At 40.9% G+C, this 24,336-nt stretch overlaps 1 pseudogene; it reads right to left on the reverse strand.

Moving 5' to 3' along the window:
• Positions 1 to 323: 323 nt before the first annotated feature.
• Positions 324 to 2,334, reverse strand: LOC147003897 (vomeronasal type-1 receptor 44-like; annotated as a pseudogene).
• Between the last annotated feature and the right edge of the window lie 22,002 nt (positions 2,335 to 24,336).

Here is a 24,336-nt window from a genome sequence, read left to right on the forward strand (position 1 = left end):
ACAAATACAAACAATGATGAATCTTAAAAATATATCCTTGTTCAGAACTTTAAAACACCTGAAATCCAGGACAAATGAGAGCTGTCTCACAGTTTTCCTTTGAAAATGCGCTGAGAGAGAGAAAGTTCATGTGATATCTGAGAGGGTATGTGGCTTAATTTTCTTTTATATAATTGTCATCCATATAAAAAGTAGCAGATTTAACAGAAAAAAAAACTTTCTTGTATCAATTTAAGATGCAGAATGTTACAACTATGCCACCATCCATAGATCTGATGATAACATATTGGAACATATTCATGGTCCATACCATCACTGAATAATCAAATATTTACTATTCTGCCACACATTGACCTCAAAAACTTAATTATATGCTTTTCAGTGCAAATAAAGACAAAAGGGCTGACTGTGACATAGCTATGGGACACAATAATTTGGACACAGTACAATATCGAGCCATCCTTGAACTTCATCCTTGAGTGGAAGATAACAGTGTCCAAAATGTAGAAAACCACAAAGAAGCTCATGAGCAGCATGATGGTCCTGGTAGCCCTTTGCTCTGGGGATGCTTTTGAAGAAAGACTGGTGCTGCGAAGATGCTGGGCATTCTTCTTGTGCCTCCATAGGAGAGCCACCATGTACCCACTGGACAGGGCCATGAGACTGATAAGAAAGGTTTCCCTGATGGCTACCGGTGTGGAAAACATGCTTGTTCGGGAGTAACTCATGGGTAGAAGTGAGCAGGACTGAGTAACATACATAAAATTCTCTGAGGTCAAATTGGGGGTCCCAGTAAACAATAGTAAGAAGTGACTGCTGAAAGACATATAGAGAACACAGAGGAAAAGAAAGGCACCTGAGATGTGATGGGAATATTTATTTTTAAACTTTGTTAAACAAGAGCTTCTAGAACTAAGGGTTATAGTCCAAAGGATATTCAGCAGACAAGTAGCACAAAGGGTGAGGCCCCTCAGAAACCTGTGCAAATAGATAAGGGATTGGCATGTGGTAGAATCCCATCTCCCCTAAGGCATAAACATGTCCACAGCTATGAGTCCCATAGTTATAAGCAGCATTAGTTGGGTTAGGGACAAGAAAGCAATGTAGAGATCAATGGGCTTAGACCTGTTCTCGCCAAGGAACATGCAGAGGTAGCTTATAAAAAGGATACTGTTAGCAGAGATCCCAACACTCACTTCAGCAAGCAAGGTGATTTTTATGTTTGTATCAATGTGGAGTAAGTTGTCTTTATTCATTGTATGTGGGTAGGAAGCAAATAGCAAAAATCTGAGGAGAAAAGAGAAAATTTTTCATTAAAACATATGCCCTTACCCAGAAATGCCAACCCACACCCAGCTGGCAGCAAGGTGTCACATCATCCTGATTCTACATCACCAACTCAGCTCAAACTCCCACTTCCTCACAGCCATTCCCACTGTCCCCACTGTCCTAATGTTTTCCAATCAAGGCTGAATTGTGTGCATCATTGTGGGCTATCTCCAAATATAAACTTTCTTATACATTAAACATTCCCATGACTTTTATGAATCATTCCATCTCCTGGTTTGGATTATTCTTGGATAAGAGCTGCATCTCACTTGATTATCAGACACACAGTATCTTTACATATCTGGTGAATTGGAATGGAGAAGATTGCACAAAAGTAGAAATGTACCCTTTGGTAGGACAGTGTGCCCATGGGTTCCAGTGCACAGTGTCATTTTATTTCAGTGTCTGCTTTATTCTGCACCAGCAGGCCAAATATTCATTATCCATTCTGTGTGTCTGTCTGTCTGTCTGTCTGTCTCTGTCTCTCTCTGTCTTTCTCTCTTTCTGATGTGTGTGTGTGTGTATTCATTTGTGTGTTTCCCTCACCCCCATACCAACTTTCTCCTCTTTCCTCTCCCCTCTTCACTTTTCTCACTCTCTATTTATCAAACAGCATTTCTCTGTGTAGCCCTGGCTGTCCTAGGACTCACTCTGTAGACCAGGCTAGCCTCTAACTCAGAAATCTTCCAACTTCTACCTTTGAAGTGGTTGGATTAAAGATATGTGCCAACACTGCCTGGCCAGGTAAATTTCCAGAGCAAGTGATTACCATTTTGGACTCTGAATCAAATTCTACCCACTGTCATTTCCTCAGAGTGTGACCATAAGTACTCAGAGATACAGTCATCTCCTCTAGAACATATGTGCATTCAGTCCTGTACCTATATCAGAGGACTCTAGGTGTGAAAAGACATGCTATATACATACCCACCAAACATGGAAAATTTTCGGAACAATCTCTATAAACATGTCAGCTAATAGTTTCCTCATGCAGTGCCTTCTCATGTGGACTGGGAGAAACAATTCAGCTCTGTTAATGACTGATCCACATTTTTCCCTTCCTGAAACAGAAAAGACAAAAATGATCAAAACTATAGAATGATGGAGTTAGGTTCCCTCTCCTAACACTTTGAAATCTTGGTCTTTCTCTAAATTCTAAATGACTCTGCATCCAACCTATGACTTTACTCTTTTGCCATGATGCTTCTGAGAAAAGATCCCAAGAATCAATTATCAGTGTGATCTTACTCTTACTTTTTTCTCTTTTGACATGTAAAATTAGGGTGGAAAATAAAATTTCAATTATAATAGACTCAAGGCCATCCCATTCTAAGGTCATGATTAAATGAAAAGTATGACCTAGTCCTGTGGGATAGGCTCCACAGGAGTCTCCCATCTCCTTCTATGTCCAGGACCCTTCTCCAGATTTCAGAGAAGCCTGCCCAAAGGAAATGAAAAATGCAGGGGACATTTTATGTAGAACTTATCATTTCCTTTAATGAACATTTAAGACATATGAGGCATATAATGCTAAAACAACAACAACAACAACAACAACAATTATTTCTTCCTAGACCAAGTTATCATTGAGTAGAGCCTTGTTCAGTTTCCATGTGTATGTGAGCTTTCCATTGTTTTTGTTGTTATTGAAGACTAGCCTTAGTCGCAGGTGATCTGATAGGATGCATGGGATTATTTCAATCTTCTTGTATCTGTTGCAGCCTGTTTTGTGACTGATTATATGGTCAACTTTGGAGAAGGTACCATGAGATGCTGAGAAGAAGGTCTATCCTTTTGTTTTAGGATAAAATATTTTGTAGATATCTGTTAAATCCATTTTGTTCATAACTTGTTAGTTTCACTGTATCTCTATCTAGTTTCTGTTTCTATGATCTGTCCATTGGTGAGAGTAGCGTGTTGAAGTCTCCCACTATTATTGTGTGAGGTGCAGTGTGTGCCACTGTACCTTTCTCTCTGTAACCCAGTCGAACCACCATGTGAAAGAAACCACCAAACAAACTTAGTTCAGAAACAATGGTAACTACTCAATTGTTTGGCACAACTAGAATCCTAATCTTGTAAGCCATACTTAATCTAAATCTTGCAATGGAAAACCCTGACTGATCCACCATTAAAACCATGAGACACTAGCAGCTACATCTTGTCCTGTCACTATCCCTATCTAAAAGGCCCTAACTCTCTCCTGCTTCCTCTTCTCCTCTGTCCAATCCAGAAGTCTGGTCTGCTTGCCCAGTGATTGGTCCCTTTATTTATTTGGGAGAAAGGTTCACAAGAAGTCACATGAGTACATGACTCATTCCTCAGTATAGACAACCCCTACTGAGAAAGCAGAAATAACATAAAAAATACAGGCAGCACCAGGGCCAACCACAACATAGCCAAAAGCTGGAAAGAACACAGATGTCCTTCAACAGAGGAATGGATACAGAAAATGAGGTACATTTACACAATGAATTATTACTCGGCTATTAAAAGCAATGACTTCATGAAGTTCTTAGACAAATGGATGGAAAATATCATCCTGAGTGAGGTAACCCAATCACAAAAGAACACACATAGTATACACTCACTGGTAAGTGGATGTTAGCCCAAAAGCTCAGAATGCCCAAGATACAATTCACAGACCACATGAAGCCAAAGAAAAAAGAAGATCAAAATATGGGTACTACAGTCCTTCTTAGAAGGGGTAACAAAATACTCACAGGAGCAAATAGGAGACAAGACTGAAGGAAACGCCATCCAGAGACTGCCTCATGTGGGGATCCACACAATATACAGTCACCCAATGCAGACACTATGGTAAAGTGGGCCAGTCACTAGGTAAGTAGGCAGGACTTCCAGGTTGGAGAGAGGAAAAGAAGAAGCAGGAGAGAGTTGGGGACTTTTGGACATGGGTATTGACAGGACAAGATGTAGCTGCTAGTGTCTCCTGGTTTTAATGGTGGGTCATGCCAAAAAGTGCATGCTGACAGGAGCCTGATATAGCTGTTTCCTGAGAGGTTCTGCCAGGGTCTGATACATACAGAGGCAGGTGCTCACAGCCAACCATCGAAATGATCATGGGGTTCCCAATGGAGGAGTTAGAGAAAGGAGTGAAGGAGCTGAAGGGCTTTGTAACTCCATAGGAAGAACAACAATATCAAACAGCCAGAGCTCCCAGTGTCTAAACCACCAACCAAGGAAGACACATGGAGAGACCCATGGTCCAGACATATATGTAGCAGAGGGTGGCCTTGTATGGGCATCAGTGGGAGAAGAGGTCCTTGATCCCATGAAGGCTCCATACTTCAGTGTAGGGAAATGGGAAGGTGAAGAGGACAGAGTGGGTATGTGGGTAGGGGCACACACACACACACAAAAAAAAAAGAAGCAGGAGAAGGGGAGAAGGGATAAGTAGTTTCTGTGGGGGAATATCATGAAAGGGGATAACATTTGAAATGTAAATAAAATATTCAATAAAATAAATGAAAAAAGGAAAATCCTACAGAGAAGTCAGTAAGGAAATGTTGGTGGGCCACTAGACTGTGAGGAGGCAGGGACCATTTGAGTTTATGGGCTGAGGACAGCATCTCACTCTAGGGTGGGTCTGGTAGCTCCTGCTTAGCTCAACTGTAAAGGAAGCAGTGGTTGCCTGGAAGCAAAAAGAAGCCTTCTACAAGAAACTTAGGCAGCAAGGCACTGTAGGCAAAAGTCATCTCCATGCTTCCCATGGAGCATGGTAGATGAGAGAGACTTTCCTTACTTCCAAACTGTTTATTGGTTGTTCACCATGAAAAATGGATGTGAACCTATTTCTCAGGGTGGCCCAGAGATTCAATGCCTTTGTAGGAAGGAATATCTAGGAAGGGGAGCTTGTGGGCTAAACTATCAGGACCTCAAAGTCCCTCATTAACATTGACTATTTTTGGCTACATGACTGATGTGATAAAAACCAGGAATCTGACAGGAAGCTGGGAGGCACATATTCTTCCAGATGTTTGTACTCAATTTCCACGGTGTCAGACCTACTCTAACTTACCAAGTTTCCTGGCATGGTACACTATTCCACAGAAAACCACAATCAATCAACATGTAGAGTTGTAGACTCCAGTCTTAGTGGATCCATCTACCAAGATCTCCTGCAGCCAAGGCTCAGAGAGCACTGCAGAGAAGGGTGGAAAGATTGAAGAGCTGGGTGATCAGGGAGTTTGCTGAGAGATTGTGCATCCTGTTCATGTTAAGGAGATGTGGCTGCCTAAACATGCACTAAACAAGGACAGCCCACCACTTAGCCTATTCAAAGAACTACAGGCAGCTAAGGAAAGCTAAGAACAGGAGGAATCTTTGGTTGGTGGTTTAGTCCCTGGGAGCTCTGGGGATACTGGTTAGTTCATATTGTTGTTCCTCCTATGGGGCTGTAAACCCCTGAAGCTCCTGGGTTACATTCTCTAGCTCCTCCATTCAGGACCCTGTGCTCAGTCCAATAGATAGCTGTGAGCATCCACTTCTGTATTTGTCAGGCACTGGCAGAACCTCTCAGGAGAAAGCTATATCATGCTTGTGTCATCAAGCTGTTGTTGGCATCCACAGTAGTGTCTGGGTTTGGTGGTTATAAATGGGATGGACCCCCAGGTGGGGCAGTCTCTGTATGGTCATTCTTTCAGTTTCTGCTCCACATATTCTGTATCTATAACTTGTTCCACGGGTATTTTTTCCCCCTTCTAAGAAGGATCCACACTTTTGTCTTCCTTCTTAAGTTTCATGTGTTTTGCAAATTGTATCCCAATGGCCAACCAAAGAAAACACATGGAGGGACTCATGGCTTTAGCTACATATGTAGCAGAGGATGGCCTAGTTGGTCACCAATGAGAAGAGAGCCCTTTGGTCCGGTGAAAGTTCTATGATTCATTATAGAGGAATGCCAGGGCCAGGAAGCAGGAGTGGGTGGGTTGGTGAGCAGGGGAGAGGTGAGGTGATAGCGGATTTTTTGAGGGGAAACCAGGAAAGGGGATAACATTTGAAATGTAAATAAAGAAAATATTGAATAAAAAAGAAAAATAATAAAATGTTGTTTCTGCTGAGGAAGAAGAAGAAGAAGAAGAAGAAGAAGAAGAAGAAGAAGAAGAAGAAGAAGAAGAAGAAGAAAAGAAGAAGAAGAAGAAGAAGAAGAAGAAGAAGAAGAAGAAGAAGAAGAAGAAGAAGAAGAAGAAGAAGAAGAAGAAGAAGAAGAAGAAGAAGAAAAGAGGAGGAGGAGGAGGAGGAGGAGGAGGAGGAGGAATCCTCTTCTCCCAGGGAGAGCATACTAATTGAGTGTCCAAAACCAAATGTCAGCACAGAAAACACAGAAACAAGTAACATTACACAGACTGAGCATGTTGTATTTATGCATTTAAGAACATGTATTATGTAATAAAGAGAAGCCATGGGAGCAAAGGACAGCATTAGGGGTTATTTGGAAGGGTTCTGAGAGAGATAGAGGAAAGAATATCTCTTGCATTTGTACTATAATCTTTAAAAAAGTAAAGAAATATAAAATGAACCAATAGGGAAAATGTTAGAATTCATAAACACTGGACATGAATTTATAATTCAGAGCTGATATAGATAGTATTTAAAAAGCATTTAATAATTTGGCTTTGTGAAAAAGGTTGTAATGGAGGAAGGAAAAGCTTAGAGGGAAGAACAAGAGAACAAAATGCACCTGGAGCAGGAAATGTCCAGAAGAATCCTAAGCATTCCTTAATAGAGCAATTGTAAAAGCTTCAGCTACTCAGGAGCACATAGATAGCCTCTGTTCTGCATGGACCCAGGAACCCATGAGTGTAGACACTATGTTCATCCTTCAGTGACATAAATCATAGATAGCCTGAGATCCATAGTATCATCAATAGGCCTCAGACAAGTGATCGTGGTTCAGCAAAAAAATGACCTGACCTTGTCATTTGGGGAAAAGTTAAGAGTGCAATGGAAGAGGGACATATCTCTGTAAAAGCCACTGCATGCTGGGTGCTTATGTCCCTGTGGGTACATTGCATCCAGAGAAGGAAAAGGCAGAGTGTCTGTGTTCTCCTCTATAACATGGATGTAGCCAACCTACACCCTGATGCTGAGTAAAGAGCAGGGTTAAAGGCAGGTGTGAGCAAAATTTATCTGTCCTTATGTTTATGAAACTGCATTCTTGTGTTTGTCATTGTCACACCGTTCACCCTTACCATGCTACTCTCGCTTCTACCCATGCTGGGCCTCCCTGTAGAATGGACTGATGCTTGGGTAGTTGGGACTAGCTCTGCTAAATGAAAGTAGGTTCTGTTTAGACTGGAGTGACATCAGACAGTATTCTTTATCTAAAAATTCTACTTGGACAACTGCTTGGAAGACAGTGGGGAAGGAGCCACCAGTGACTCATATAAGGAAAACCATCAGTAAGCAGATATCAGCACTGTGTACAGAGAGGAAATAAAGAAAGGGAAAATATGTGGGTGTGATGGGGAACACCATGAAGAATACTTGGGCTAAGAAATGGCTGAAATTCTTTATTGTCCTATAAGCTCACATTTGCAGCAAGAATGTTGCAGTATTTCAAAGCATTTCTTCAGAAAATCCATAGAAGACAGAGTGCTCTTATGGCAAAGAGACAGAAAGTCTCAGAGAAGCCTTGTCACAGGCCTGACAGGAGTTTATTGTTTTTTAACAAATACCTGCTGTTCCTACAGAGACCCAATCATGCTGTAGGAGAAACTTTCCCTAACAGAAAGAATCTGAGATGCGATGGATCCCAAGTTGGAAGAAGGGATTACAGGCCTTCTTGCCCAGCAGCTTTGGTGGACCCTTTCTAACAAAAATGAGATATATTTCTCTTTATTTGTTCCTACCAGCATGAGAAAATACAGTTTGCAGATCTGTGGGAGCTAGTAAGAGAGGTCAGATCTAGAGAAAGCAACAAAATCCAGGTATTGCCATTATTTGAGTGCTTTGCAATTCTTTTTCCCAAGCTTCATGAGTCACATATTGCTGCTCTTAAAGTTCAGCATAGACATGATATTTCATAACTGGCAGCCCTGTCCTTTAACTGAGACATCCCATGGTACAGACCGAAGACTGAGGATAGTCTCTGAGTTCTGATAGCTCTAGATGAACTGGGACTAAGACATAGCACACTGTGAGCCTGTCCACTGTGCAGCTTTGAACCTACAGCTTCATTTCCTTGGAAAGATTCTGACTTAGTTAGGGTTTTCTTGTTATGGACAGACACATGACCAAGGAAACCGTTAGAAGGGTAAGAATAAATTGGGCCTGGTTCACAAGTTTAGAAGTTCAGTCCACCATCATCAAGGACATAACATGGTAGGGTCAAGGCAGGCATTGTGTAGGAGGAGTTGACAGTTCTACACTTCTTTCAATGGTAAGCAGGAGAAGACAATCTTCCAGTAAGCTAGTAAGAGAGTCTCAAAATCCACCTCCACAGTGACCTCCTTCCTCCAAAAAGTCAATACCTACTCCATTATGGCTATATCTTCTAATAGAGCCACTCCTTGGGCCAACCATATTCAAACCACTACATTCTACCCACTGGCCCCCATGGACTTGTTCAAACACTGGAGTCCATGAGAGACATACCTAGCCATAGTATAATAAAAAACACATCTAGGCAAATTTCCAATGTCTTAATCATGTATAGTAGTCTCAAACATGTAAAAATTCCAAAGTTCAAATGCTCTTCATGTTCATCCAATCACTTAACAGTAATCCCCACAGAAAGACAGGAAACCAGCTGGGAAAACTCTGAACTCTTCAACTCTATGTCTGATGTCAAAGTAGTTTTCAAATCTCTAAGTTCTTCTTCATCTTTGTTGACTGCCACAAACTCCTTTTCCTGGGCTATTTCCACTCCCCATTAGCAGATTTCCTCAGCAGATATATCGGACCTATGGCAGCTTGACTACCTTGGGTTCTCCAAAACATTTTCAATTATTACAGGTTCTTCTTCTGGTGTCTGGAATCCACTCCTGATATTCTGGGCTCCTCCAAAGGGCTCAGGTCACATGGTAATATTCTTTTCCTCTGAAACATTTAGAGACAGGCTTCCACCATTCAAATCACCTTCAACAAAAAAAGGCTTTCATATTCCTAGTAAAATGGCAAATTAATTCCCACTTATGGCATCCAACTGCACTCCAAATTCAAAGTCCCAAAGTCTACATTCTTCCATACAAAAGCATAGTCAGGCCTATCACAGCAATACTCCAGTCCCTGGTACCAACTTCCAACATACTTAATGTTTTACTGATATGATCAGACACCATGACCAGGGCAAATCTAATAAGGATCACATTTAATTGGCACTAGTTTACGAATTCGGAGGTTCAGTATCCAGTAGCATAGTACAGGAAAAGCTAGAGCATGCAGCATCCAGGCAGTCATAGTACAGGAAGAGCTGAGAGTTCTACATCTTGTGACAAAAGCAAACAGGAAAAGATTGCCTTCTATACAGCTAGGACAAGGGTCTTAAAAACTGTGCCCACAGTGACACACTTCTTCCAAAATGGCCACACCTATTGCAACAAGGCCATATCTCCTAATAGTGCCATACCTTGGGCCAAGCATATTCAAACCACTACACCTTCAAATCTCTGAATTAGTCAAACCAAAGAAGTCAAGTCCAATAATAATTCTACACAAACACAGAGCTGAATACATTTCATTAAGATGTGGATTTAAGGTTTCCATGATAACATGAGAAGATCTGTAGGAAAACATAAGCCAGGAAATTCCCTGTGTGACTTAAGAGCTAACACAGAGAATCATTGACTTTAGAAAGACGAATTCAAAGCAAAAACTCTATGGAACTGTGCAAAACTGATGAATTTTAGGAGTTGCAGAAAATGAATATCCTTAGAAGAAAACACATTCATTACCCATCCATAACACAGTCCTCTGTACTGACAGGATGTCAGAGCTCAGCTTCTCCAGTGCAGATGCTGAAAACCTCCTTATAGCCCCAGAAAAACTTCTCAAAGCCTACCTGGGATCAAACCACTTGTGATTCTGCACTTGAGTGCAGGGCACTTACTCAGATAGACATGGTAGGCAAGGACTCTTCATGAGGAGATCCTACACAGGCTTGGATTAAGGGAGTTTTTAACGCATGTCAGCAAGTTGTAATTTTAGTTTCTGTAGAATGTGACAAGTTCTCACTGGAGAGCAGGGAGACATGGCATCCCAGTGGAGCATCTTCCTTTCCTTTGATCTTAATCCCTGTGACCTGAATTACAGTCAACTGGGGAGGACTGGGCACAAACTTTGTCTGAGTTAACTTGTAATACATGTGGGAACGATCAGAAAGTCCGCACAAACTAAACAACTCTAACTTTGCTCATTTTGAAGCTCAGGAATAATGAATCCCAAACCACTTCATACTTTGTGATATGTCTGATGAGAGACTCCTGGGCCTTCCATGACTTCCCATCTGTTCTGAGGCTCTCACCCTGCAGTCTTAACAGGCAGCCTTCTGCTGGGTCAGTCCCCATGTGGAGCTTCAGGCTCCTTCACTACCAGAGGAGAAGAGTCTGCCCCACCCAGGAGGGCTTTGCCTGAGTATTTGGGGAGTTATCTTGGTTCCCAGATCCCTCTGGAACTACTCTGCACAGGTGAGAGTGTGGACTACAGAAGCTAACAGCTTCTGTGACAGGCCGAAGCAACACAGCTTCTGGGACAGGTCCTATTTCGGGCCTTCATCTTCTGCCAGGAGGGAGGTCCGAACACCAGATATCTGTGCACCTTCCCTGTAAGAGGAGAGCTTGCCTGCAGAGAGTGCTCTGACTACTGAAACTCAGAGGAGAGACCTAGTCTCCCAGGTCTGCTGATAGAGGCTAACAGAATCATGAGAGGAATAATCTCTACCCAGAGACAACTATAACAACTAACTCCAGAGATTACCAGATGGTGAAAGGCAAACGTAAGAATCAAACTAACAGAAACCAAGACCAATCAACATCATCAGAACGCAACACTCCAACATAACCCAGACCTGGGCAACCCAACACTCCCAAAAAGCTAGACCTGGATTAAAAAGCATATCTCATGATAATGGTAGAGGAAATCAAGAAGGACTTTAATAACTCACTTAAAGAAATACAGGAGAACACTGCTAAAGAGTTAAAAGTCCTTAAAGAAAAACAGGAAAACATAACCAAATAGGAAAGTCCTTAAAGAAAAACAGGAAGACACATCCAAACAGGTGATGGAAATGAACAAAACAATACTAGACCTAAAAAGGGAAGTAGAGACAACAAAGAAAACCCAAAGTGAGGCAACGCTGGAGATAGAAACCCTAGAAAAGAAATCTGGAATCATAGATGTGAGCATCAACAACAGAATACAAGAGATGGAAGAGAAACTCTCAGGTGCAGAAGATTCCATAGAGAACATCGCCACAAAAATCAAAGAAAATGCAAAATGCAAAAAGATTCTACCTCAAAACATCCAGGAAATCCAAGGCACACTGAGAAGACCGAACCTAAAGATAATAGGAGTAGATGAGAATGAAAACTTTCAACTCAAAGGAACAGCAAATATCTTCAACAAAATTATAGAAGAAAACATTCCAAACCTAAAGAAAGAGATGCCCATGAACATACAAGAAACCTAAAGTACTCAAAATAGACTGGACCAGAAAAGAAATTCCCCCCAACACATAATAATCAGAACAACAAATGAACTAAGTAAAGATAGAATATTAAAAGCAGTAAAGGAAAAGGGTCAAGTAACATATAAAGGCAGGCCTATCAGAATTACACCAGACTTTTCACCAGAAACTATGAAAGCCAGAAGGTCCTGGACAGATGTTATACAGGCACTAAGAGAACACAAATGCCAACCCAGGATACTATACCCAGCCAAACTTTCAATTACCATAGATGGAGAAAGCAAAGTATTCTATGACAAAACCAAATTCACACATTATCTTTCCATGAATCCAACCCTTCAAAGAATAATAACAGAAAAAAACAATACAAGGACAGAAAACACACCCTAGAATAAGCAGGAAAGTAATCCTTCAACAAGCCTAAAATAAGGCAGCCACAAGAACAGAATGCCAACTCTATAACAAAAATAATAGGAAACAATAATTACTTTTCCTTAATATCTCTTAATATCAATGGACTCAATTCCCCAGTAAAAAGACATAGACTAACAGACTGGCTACACAAACAGGACCCAATATTTTGCTGCTTACAAGAAAACCATCTCAGGGAAAAAGACAGACACTACCTCAGAATGAAAGGCTGGAAAACAAATTTTCAAGCAAATCGTCTGAATACACAAGCTGGGGTAGCTATTATAATATCTAATAAAAATCAACTTCCAACCCAAAGTTATCAAAAAAGACAAGGAGGGACAATTCATACTCATCAAAGTTAAAATCTTCCAAGAGGGGGCTGGTGAGATGGCTCAGTGGGTAAGAGCACCCGACTGCTCTTCCGAAGGTCCAGAGTTCAAATCCCAGCAACCACATGGTGGCTCACAACCATCCGCAACGAGATCTGGCGCCCTCTTCTGGAATGTCTGAAGACAGCTACAGTGTACTTACATATAATAAATAAATCTTTAAAAAAAAAAATCTTCCAAGAGGAACTCCCAATTCTGAATATCTATGCTTCAAAGGCAAGGGAAGCCACATTCATTAAAGACACTTTAGAAAAGCTCAAAGCACACATTGCACCTCACACAATAATAGTGGTAGACTTCAACACACAACTTTCATCAATGGACAAATCATGGACACAAAAACTAAACAGGGACACAGTGAACCTAACAGAAGTTATGAAACAAATGGATTTAACAGATATTTATGGAACATTTTATCACAAAACAAGAGGATATACCTCATTCTCAGCACCTCATGGTACCTTCTCCAAAATTAACCATATAATTGGTCACAAAGTAGGTGTCAACAGATAGAAAAATATTGAAATTTCCCCATGCATCCTATCAGATCACCATGGACTAAGGCTGATCTTCAATAACAACATAAATAAGAGAAATCCAACATTCACGTGGAAACTGCACAAAACTCTTCAAAATGATACCATGGTCAAGGAAGAAATGAAGAAAGAAATTAAAGACTTTTTGGAGTTTAATGAAAATGAATCCACAACATACCCAAACTTATAGGACACAATCAAAGCATTTCTAAGAGGAAAACTCATAGATCTGAGTGCCTCCAAAGAAACTAGAGAGAGCACACACTTACAGCTTGACAAGTCACCAGAAGCTCTAGAACAAAAGGAAGCAAATTCACCCAAGTGGAGTAGACAGCAGGAAATAATCAAACACAGGGGCAAAATCAACCAAGTGGAAACAAGAAGAAATATTCAAAGAAACAACCAAACAAGGAGCTGGTTCTTTGACAAAATCAACAGGATAGATAAACCTTTAGCCAGACTCACTAGAGGGCACAAGGACAGCATCCTAATTAACAGAATCAGAAATGAAAAGGGAGACATAACAACAGATCATGAATTAATCCAAAACATCATCAGATCCTTCTACAAAAGGCTATACTCAACAAAACCGGAAAATCTGAATGAAATGTACAAATTTCTAGACAGATACCAGGTACCAAAGTTAAATTATGATCAGATTAATGACCTAAACAGTCCTATATCCCCTAAGGAAATAGAAGTTGTCATTAATAGTCTCCCAACCAAAAAAAAGCCCAGGACCAGATGGGTTTAGTGCAGAATTCTATCAGACCTTCACAAAAGATCTAATTCTAGTTCTTCGAAAACTATTCCATAAAATAGTATCAGAAGGTACTTTACCCAATTCATTCTATGAAGCCACAATAACTCTGATACCTAAAGCATAGAAATACCCAACAAAGACAGAGAATTTCAAACCAATTTCCCTTATAAATATCGATGCAAAAATACTCAATAAAATTCTCGCTAACCAAATCCAAGAGCACATCAAAACAATCATCTATCCTGACCAAGTAGGTTTCATTTGAGGGATTCAGGGCTGGTGTAATATATGGAAATCCATCAACATAATCCAATATATAAACAAACTCAAAGACAAAATCCACATGATCATCTCATTAGATATGGAGAAAGCATTTAACAAAATCTAACACCCATTCATGATAAAAGTCTTGGAAAGATAAGGAATTCAGGGCCCATAACTAAATATGATAAAAGCAATCTATAGCAAACCAGTAGCCAACATCAAAGTAAATTGTGAGAAACTGGAAGCAATCCCACTAAAATCAGGGAATAGACAATGCTGCCCACTTTCTCCATACTTATGCAACATAGTACTTGAAGTCATAGCCAGAGCAATTCGACAACAAAAGGAGATCAAAGGGATACATATTGAAAAGGAAGAAGTCAAAATATAATTTTGTACAGATGATGTGATAGTATATATAAGTAACCCTAAAAATTTCACCAGAGAACTCCTAAAACTGAAAAACAGCTTCAGTGAAGTAGCTGGATATAAAATTAATTCAAACAAATCAATGGCCTTTTTCTACACAAAGGATAAACAGGCTGAGAAAGAAATTAGGGAAACAACAACCTTCTGAATAGTCACAAACAATATAAAATACCTGGGTGTGACTCTAACTAAGGAAATGAAAGATCTGTATGATTAGAAAGGGCAATCTGCAAATTCATCTGGAATAAGAAAAAACCTAGGAGAGCAAAAACTCTTCTCAATGATAAAAGAACCTCTGGGGGAATCACCATGCCAGACCTAAAGCTGTACTACAGAGCAATTGTGATAAAAACTTCATGGTACGGATATAGCGACAGACAAGCAGACCAATGGAATAGAATCAAAGACCCCGAAATGAACCTACTCACCTATGATCACTTGATCTTTGACAAGGGAGCTAAAACCACTCAGTGAAAAAAAGACAGGATTTTCAACAAATGGTGCTGGCACAACTGGTGGTTATCATGTAGAAGAATTCGAATTGATCCACTCCTATCTTCTTGTACTAAGGTCAAATCTAAATGGATCAAGGAGCACCACATAAAACCAGAGACAGTGAAACTTATACTGGAGAAAGTGGGGAAAAGCCTCTAAGATATGGGCACAGGGGAAAAATTCCTGAATAGAACAGCAATGGCTTGTGCTGTTAGATCGAGAATAGGCAAATGGGACCTCATAAAATTCCAAAGCTTCTGTAAGGCAAAAGACACCATCAATAAGACAAAATGGCCACGAACAGATTGGGAAAGTATCTTTACCTATCCTAAATTCGATAGTGGACTAATATCCAATATATAGAAAGAGCTCAAGAAGCTGGACCCCAAAAAAATCAAACAACCCCATTTAAAAATGGGGCTCAGAGGTAAACAAAGAATTCTCACCTGAGGAATACTGAATGGTTGAGAAGCTCCTGAAAAAAATGTTCAGCATCCTTAATCAGCAGGAAAATGCAAATCAAAACAACCCTGAGATTCCATCTCACACCAATCAGAATGGCTAAGATCAAAAAATTAGGTGAGAGCAGATACTGGAGAGGATGTGGAGAAAGAGGAACACTCCTCCATTGTTGGTGGGATTGCAAGCTTGTACAACCACTCTGGACATCAGTCTGGCAGTTCCTCAGAAAATTGGACATAGTACTACTGGAGGATCCCACAATACCTCTCCTGGGCATATATCCAGAAGATGTTCCAATGGGTAAGAAGGACACATACTCCCCTATGTTCATAGCAGCCTTATTTATAATAGCCAGAAGCTGGAAAGAACCCAGATGCCCTTCAACAGCGGAATGGATACAGAAAATGTGGTACATTTACAGAATGGAGTACTTCTCGGCTATTAAAAAGAATGAATTTATGAAATTCCTTGGCAAATGGATGGACCTGGAGGGCATCATCCTGAGTGAGGTAACCCAATCCCAAAAGAACTCACACAATATGTACTCAATGGTAAGTGGATATTAGCCCAGAAACTTAGGATACCCAAGATATAAGATACAATTTGCTAAACGCATGAAACTCAAGAAGACCGAAGACCAAAGTGTGGACACTTTGCCCCTTCTTAGAATTGGGAAAAAACACCCGAGGAAGGAGTTACAGAGACAAAGTTTGGAGCTGAGACAAAATGATGGACCATCTAGAGACTGGCATATCCAGGGATTCATCCCATAATCAGCCCCCAAACCCTGACACCGTTGCATACACTAGCAAGAATTTGCTGAAAGGACTCAGATACAGCTGTCTCTTTTGAGACTATGCCGGGGCCTAGCAAACACAGAAGTGGATGTTCACAGTCAGCTATTGGATGGATCACAGTGCCCCCAATGGAGGAGCTAGAGAAAAAACCCAAGGAGCTAAAGGGGTCTGCAACCCTATAGGTGGAACAACGTTATGAACTTACCAGTACCCCGGAGCTCTTGATTCTAGCTGCATATGTATCAAAAGATGTCCTAGTCGGCCATCACTGGAAAGAGAGGCCCATTGGACTTGTAAACGTTATATGCCCCAGTACAGGAGAATGCCAGGGCCAAAAAGTGGGAGTGGGTGGTTAAGGGGTTTGGGGGTGGGTATGGGGGACTGTGGCCTCCCTTCCCCCCAGCCTGGAACCTGCCTGCTCAAGGGTGGAGCTACCGGCTCATTCGTCCTGCCACGCCCACTGCTGGAACCTGCCTTTGCTGCCTGGAGGCACACACGTGTTCGTCCTGCTATTGGACCCTGAGTTACTTGTCGGGATATTGGGTTCCCTCCCCCTTCCTTTATAACTGAGTGTCTGGAATTAGTAAAATTGAGCTTTGATCAGGATTTGTCTTAGCTCCATTCTTTTCTTCCGCCCCGTCTAGATTCCTCTCTTTTCAGTGAACTGCCATTCTCAGTGAACCGTTCGTGTTGTGGACTGCGGGCAGGCCGCAACAGTTGGCGCCAGAACTGGGACCTGAAGAATGGCAGAGAGATGCTAAGAGAAACGACTGCTGTGTGGAGCTCCACAAGAAAGGAAAGGATCTTCGTATCGGAGGAGCATCGGAGCAACGGACAGGTACACATGCTAGTGCTAGCCTAAAAAAAAAAAATTCAGTTTTGTAAAGTGTTGCTGAGGATGCGGTAGGATACGAATCAAGTTTGAAGCAGTGCTGACCCAACACTGTTTCTGCTTGGGGTCAGTAGTTCGTTAATCGGAACTAGATATGGAGACAGGCGGTGTGCCGCAGTTTTTTAGAAAACTGCTTAGGTGGAAGAAGGAAGGGTTCAAAGTCAGAAATCTTTTAGATAAGATAGATAGCTGTTGTCCATGGTTCAAAGAAGAAGAAACAATAGATTGTGGAACCTGGAGAGATGAGGAAGGGAAATCAGGAAAGATTCAGCCGTATGTTATGTCAAATTTGCCTGTGACCCTGTGGGGAAGAGATCTGTTGTCACAGATGGGTGTTATTCTGTGCAGTTCTAAGGAGATGGTGACTGAGCAGACACTCAGGCAGGGACTCCTGCCTGGTCGTGAACGAGTAAAAAAAGGACAGGGAATTAAGACTTTTAAGGATCTTGAACCCCACTCTAACATGAGAGGTTTAAAGTATTTTCAATAGCGACCACTATCTTGCCTGCATCCCACGCGGAAAAAATTCAATGGCGTAATGATATTCCGGTGTGGGTAGATCAGTGGTCTTTACCTAAAGAGAAAATAGAGGCCGCTTCTTTGCTAGTGCAGGAGCAGTTAGAAGCAGGACATTTGGTGGAGTCTCACTCTCCCTGGAATACACCCATTTTCATTATCAGGAAGAAATCTGGAAAATGGAGACTGTTACAAGATTTAAGAAAAGTTAATGACTCATCCGGACGGATCAGCGCTGAGGTAGCGGGAGCGCAGGGTTGCCTGACAACCGCCAGCTACCCACGACCCCCGCCACAGGATTTTGGGACTGCTGGATCTTAAGACTTCTGGAGAGTGGAACACAGCTTCTGCTCCAATCCAATTGCATGCGGGACCAGAGACTGCATTAGTTAGGGAAGCAGAAAACCGGCCTGAGTAGGACCACAGGCCTCTTCTGGCTGGACCAGCACCGGGGTACCGTCAGCTACCCACGACCCCCGCCGCAGGATTTAGAGACTGCTGGTGAGTGGAACACAGCTTCTGCTCTAATCTTTAAACAGTGACAACGATAACAACTAACCCCAGAGATTACCAGATGGCGAAAGGTAAACGTAATAATCTTACTAACAGAAACCAAGACCACTCACCATCATCAGAACCCAGCACCCCCACTTCGCCCAGTCCAGGGCACCCCAACACACCGGAAAAGCTAGACACGGATTTAAAAGCATATCTCCTGATGATGATAGAGGACTTCAAGAAGGACTTTAATAACACACTTAAAGAAATGCAGGAGAACACTGCTAAACAGGCAGAAGACAATAAAGAGGAAGCACAAAAATCCCTTAAAGAATTGCAGGAGAACACTGCTAAAGAGTTACAAATCCTTAAAGAAAAACACGATAACATAATCAAACAGGTAGAAGTCCTTACAGAAAAACAGGAAAACACATCCAAACAAATGATGGAAATGAACAAAACCATACTAGACCTAAAAAGGGAAGTAGACACAATAAAGAAAACCCAAAATGAGGCAACACTGGAGATAGAAACCCTAGGAAAGAAATCTGGAACCATAGATACGAGCATCAGCAACAGAATACAAGAGATGGAAGAGAGAATCTCAGGTGCAGAAGATTCCATAGAGAACATCGGCACAACAATCAAGGAAAATGTAAAATGCAAAAAGATCCTAACTCAAAACATCCAAGAAATACAGGACACAATGAGAAGACCAAACCTACGGATAATAGGAGTGGATGAGAATGAAGATTTTCAACTCAAAGGACCAGCAAACATCTTCAACAAAATTATAGAAGAAAACTTCCCAAATCTAAAGAAAGAGATGCCCATGAACATACAAGAAGCCTACAGAACTCCAAATAGACTGGACCAGAAAAGAAATACCTCCCGACACATTATAATCAGAACAACAAATGCTCTAAATAAAGATAGAATACTAAAAGCAGTAAGAGAAAAAGGCCAAGTAACATATAAAGGCAAGCCTATCAGAATTACACCAGATTTTTCACCAGAGACTATGAAAGCCAGAAGATCCTGGACGGATGTTATACAGACACTAAAAGAACACAAATTCCAGCCCAGGCTACTATACCCAGCCAAACTCTCAATTAACATAGATGGAGAAACCAAAGTATTCCACGACAAAACCAAATTCACACATTATCTCTCCACAAATCCAGCCCTTCAAAGGATAATAACAGAAAAAAACCAATACAAGGACAGGAACCACGCCCTAGAAACAACAAGAAGGTAATCCCACAACAAACCTAAAAGAAGACAGCCACAAGAACAAAATGCCAACTTTAACAACAAAAATAACAGGAAACAACAATTACTTTTCCTTAATATCTCTTAATATCAATGGACTCAACTCCCCGATAAAAAGACATAGACTAACAAACTGGCTACACAAACAAGACCCAATATTTTGCTGCTTACAGGAAACTCATCTCAGAGAAAAGGATAGACACTACCTCAGAATGAAAGGCTGGAAAACAATTTTCCAAGCAAATGGCATGAAGAAACAAGCTGGAGTAGCCATTCTAATATCTGATAAGATTGACTTCCAACCCAAAGTCATTAAAAAAGACAGGGAGGGACACTTCATACTCATCGAAGTTAAAATCTTCCAAGAGGAACTATCAATCCTGAATATCTATGATCCAAATACAAAGGCAGCCACATTCATTAAAGAAACTTTAGTAAAGCTCAAAGCACACATTGCACCTCATACAATAATAGTGGGAGACTTCAACACACCACTTTCACCAATGGACAGATCATGGAAACAGAAACTAAACAGGGACACAGTGAAACTAAGAGAAATTATGAATCAAATGGATCTGGCAGATATCTACAGAACATTCTATCCTAAAACAAAAGGATATACCTTCTTCTCAGCACCTCATGGTATCTTCTCCAAAATTGACCACATAATTGGTCACAAAGCAGGCCTCAACAGATATAAAAATATTGAAATTGTCCCATGCATCCTATCAGATCACCATGGACTAAGGCTGATCTTCAATAACAAAATAAATAATAGAAAGCCAACCTTCACGTGGAAACTGAACAACACTCTTCTCAATGATACCTTGGTCAAAGAAGGAATAAAGAAAGAAATTAAGGACTTTTTAGAGTTCAATGAAAATGAAGCCACAACATACCCAAACTTATGGGACGCAATGAAAGCATTTCTAAGAGGAAAACTCATAGCTCTGAGTGCCTCCAAAAGGAAACTAGAGAGAGCACACATTAGCAGCTTGACAACACACCTAAAACACTAGAACAAAAGGAAGCAAATTCACCCAAGAGGAGTAGAAGGCAGGAAATAATCAAACTCAGGGGCGAAATCAACCAAGTGGAAACAAGAAAAACTATTCAAAGAATCAACCAATCAAGGAGCTGGTTCTTTGAGAAAATCAACAAGATAGATAAACCCTTAGCCAGACTCACTAGAGGGCACAGGGAAAGCATCCTAATTAACAAAATCAAAAATGAAAAAGGAGACATAACAACAGATCCTGAAGACATCCAAAACACCATCAGATCCTTCTACCAAAGGCTATACTCAACAAAACTGGAGAACCTGGATGAAATGGAGAAGTTCCTAGACAGATACCAGGTACCAAAGTTGAATCAAGATCAGGTTAATGATCTAAACAGCCCTATATCCCCCAAAGAAATAGAAGCAGTCATTAATAGTCTCCCAACTAATAAAAGCCCAGGACCAGATGGGTTTAGTGCAGAGTTCTATCAGACCTTCAAAGAAGATCTAATCCCAGTTCTTCACAAACTATTCCACAAAATAGAAACAGAAGGTACTCTACCCAACTCATTCTATGAAGCCACAATTACTCTGATACCTAAACCACAAAAAGACCCAACAAAGATAGAAAACTTCAGACCAATATCCCTTATGAATATTGATGCAAAAATCCTCAATAAGATTCTTGCTAACCGAATCCAAGAACACATCAAAACAATCATCCATCCTGACCAAGTAGGTTTCATCCCAGGGATGCAAGGATGGTTCAATATATGGAAATCCATCAACGTAATCCAGTATATAAACAAACTCAAAGACAAAAACCACATGGTCATCTCGTTAGATGCGGAAAAAGCATTTGACAAGATCCAACACCCATTCATGATAAAAGTCTTGGAAAGATCAGGAATTCAAGGCCCATACCTAAACATGATAAAAGCAATCTACAGCAAACCAGTAGCCAACATCAAAGTAAATGGTCAGAAGCTTGAAGCAATCCCTCTAAAATCAGGGACTAGACAAGGCTGTCCATTTTCTCCATACCTATTCAACATTGTACTTGAAGTCCTAGCCAGAGCAATTCGACAACAAAAGGAGATCAAAGGGATACAAATTGGAAAAGATGAAGTCAAAATATCACTTTTTGCAGATGATATGATAGTATATATAAGTGACCCTAAAAATTCCACCAGAGAACTCCTAAGCCTGATAAACAGCTTCGGTGAAGTAGCTGGATATAAAATTAACTCAAAGAAATCAATGGCCTTTCTCTACACAAAGAATAAACAGGCTGAGAAAGACATTAGGGAAACAACACCCTTCTCAATAGTCACAAATAATATAAAATATCTTGGCGTGACTCTAACTAAGGAAGTGAAAGATCTGTATAATAAAAACTTCAAGTCTCTGAAGAAAGAAATTATAGAAGATCTCAGAAGATGGAAAGATCTCCCATGCTCATGGATTGGCAGGATCAACATTGTAAAAATGGCTATCTTGCCAAAAGCAATCTACAGATTCAATGCAATCCCCATCAAAATTCCAAATCAATTCTTCAACGAATTAGACAGTGCAATCTGCAAATTCATCTGGAATAACAAAAAACCTAGGATAGCAAAAACTCTTCTCAAGGATAAAAGAACCTCTGGTGGAATCACCATGCCGGACCTAAAGCTCTACTACAGAGCAATTGTGATAAAAACTGCATGGTACTGGTATAGTGACAGACAAATAGACCAATGGAATAGAATTGAAGACCCAGAAATGAACCTACACACCTACGGTCACTTGATCTTCGACAAGGGAGCTAAAAACATCCAGTGGAAGAAAGACAGCATTTTCAACAAATGGTGCTGGCACAACTGGTTGTTAACATGTAGAAGAATGCGAATCGATCCATTCCTATCTCCTTGTACTAAGGTCAAGTCTAAGTGGATCAAGGAACTTCACATAAAACCAGAGACACTGAAACTTATAGAGGAGAAAGTGGGGAAAAGCCTTGAAGATATGGGCACAGGGGAAAAATTCCTGTATAGAAGAGTAATGGCTTGTGCTGTAAGATCGAGAATTGACAAGTGGGACCTCATGAAACTACAAAGCTTCTGCAAGGCTAAAGACACCATCAATAAGACAAAAAAACCACCAACAGATTGGGAAAGGATCTTCACCTATCCTAAATCAGATAAGGGACTAATATCCAATATATATAAAGAACTCAAGAAGGTGGACTCCAGAAAATCAAATAACCCCATTAAAAAATGGGGCTCAGAACTGAACAAAGAATTCTCACCTGAGGAATACCGGATGGCAGAGAAACACCTGAAAAAATGTTCAACATCCTTAATCATCAGGGAAATGCAAATCAAAACAACCTTGAGATTCCACCTCACACCAGTCAGAATGGCTAAGATCAAAAATTCAGGTGACAGCAGATGCTGTCGAGGATGTGGAGAAAGAGGAACACTCCTCCATTGTTGGTGGGATTGCAAGCTTGTACAACCACTCTGGAAATCAGTCTGGCGGTTCCTCAGAAAATTGGACATAGTACTACCGGAGGATCCAGCAATACCTCTCCTGGGCATATATCCAGAAGATGTCCCAACCGGTAAAAAGGACACATGCTCCACTATGTTCATAGCAGCCCTATTTATAATAGCCAGAAGCTGGAAAGAACCCAGATGTCCCTCAACAGAGGAATGGATACAGAAATTATGGTACATTTACACAATGGAGTACTACTCAGCTATTAAAAAGAATGAATTTATGAAATTCCTAGCCAAATGGATGGACCTGGAGGGCATCATCTTTAGTGAAGTAACACAATCACAAAAGAACTCACACAATATGTATTCATTGATGAATGGATATTAGCCCAAAACTTAGGATACCCAAGATATAAGATACAATTTGCTAAACGCATGAAACTCAAGAAGAATGAAGACCAAAGTGTGGACACTGTGCACCTGCTTAGAATTGGGAACAAAACACCCAGGGAAGGAGTTACAGAGACAAAGTTCGTAGCTGTGATGAAAGGATGGACCATTTAGAGACTGCTGTATCCAGGGATCCGTCCAATAATCAGCTTCTAAACGCTGACACCATTGCATACACTAGCAAGATTTTGCTGAAAGGACCCAAATATAGCTGTCTCTTGTGAGAAGATGCCGGGGCCTAGCAAACACAGGAGTGGATGTTCACAGTCAGCTATTGGATGTATCACAGGGCTCCCAATGGAGAAGCTAGAGAAAGTACCCAAGGAGCTAAAGGGATCTGCAACCCTATTGTTGGAACAACATGATGTACTAACCAGAACCCCGGAGCTCTTGTCTCTAGCTGCATATGTATCGAAAGATGGCCTAGTCGGCCATCAATGGAAAGAGAGGCCCATTGGACTTGCAAACTTTATATGCCCCAATATAGGGGAATGCCAGGGCCAAAAGAATGAGAATGGGTGGGTAGGGAAGTGGGGGGCGCTATGGGGGACTTTTGGGATAGCATTGGAAATGTAATTGAGGAAAATATGTAATAAAAATATTAAAAATCAAAAAAAAAAAAAAAGAAAAGTTAATGAGACCATGGTACTTATGGGAACCCTACAACCGGGGCTCCCCTCCCCAGTGGCCATTCCTAAGGGA

Source organism: Mus caroli, unplaced genomic scaffold (genome assembly GCF_978045245.1).
Source record: "Mus caroli unplaced genomic scaffold, Mus_caroli_1 scaffold_7, whole genome shotgun sequence".
Lineage (NCBI taxonomy): Eukaryota > Metazoa > Chordata > Mammalia > Rodentia > Muridae > Mus > Mus caroli.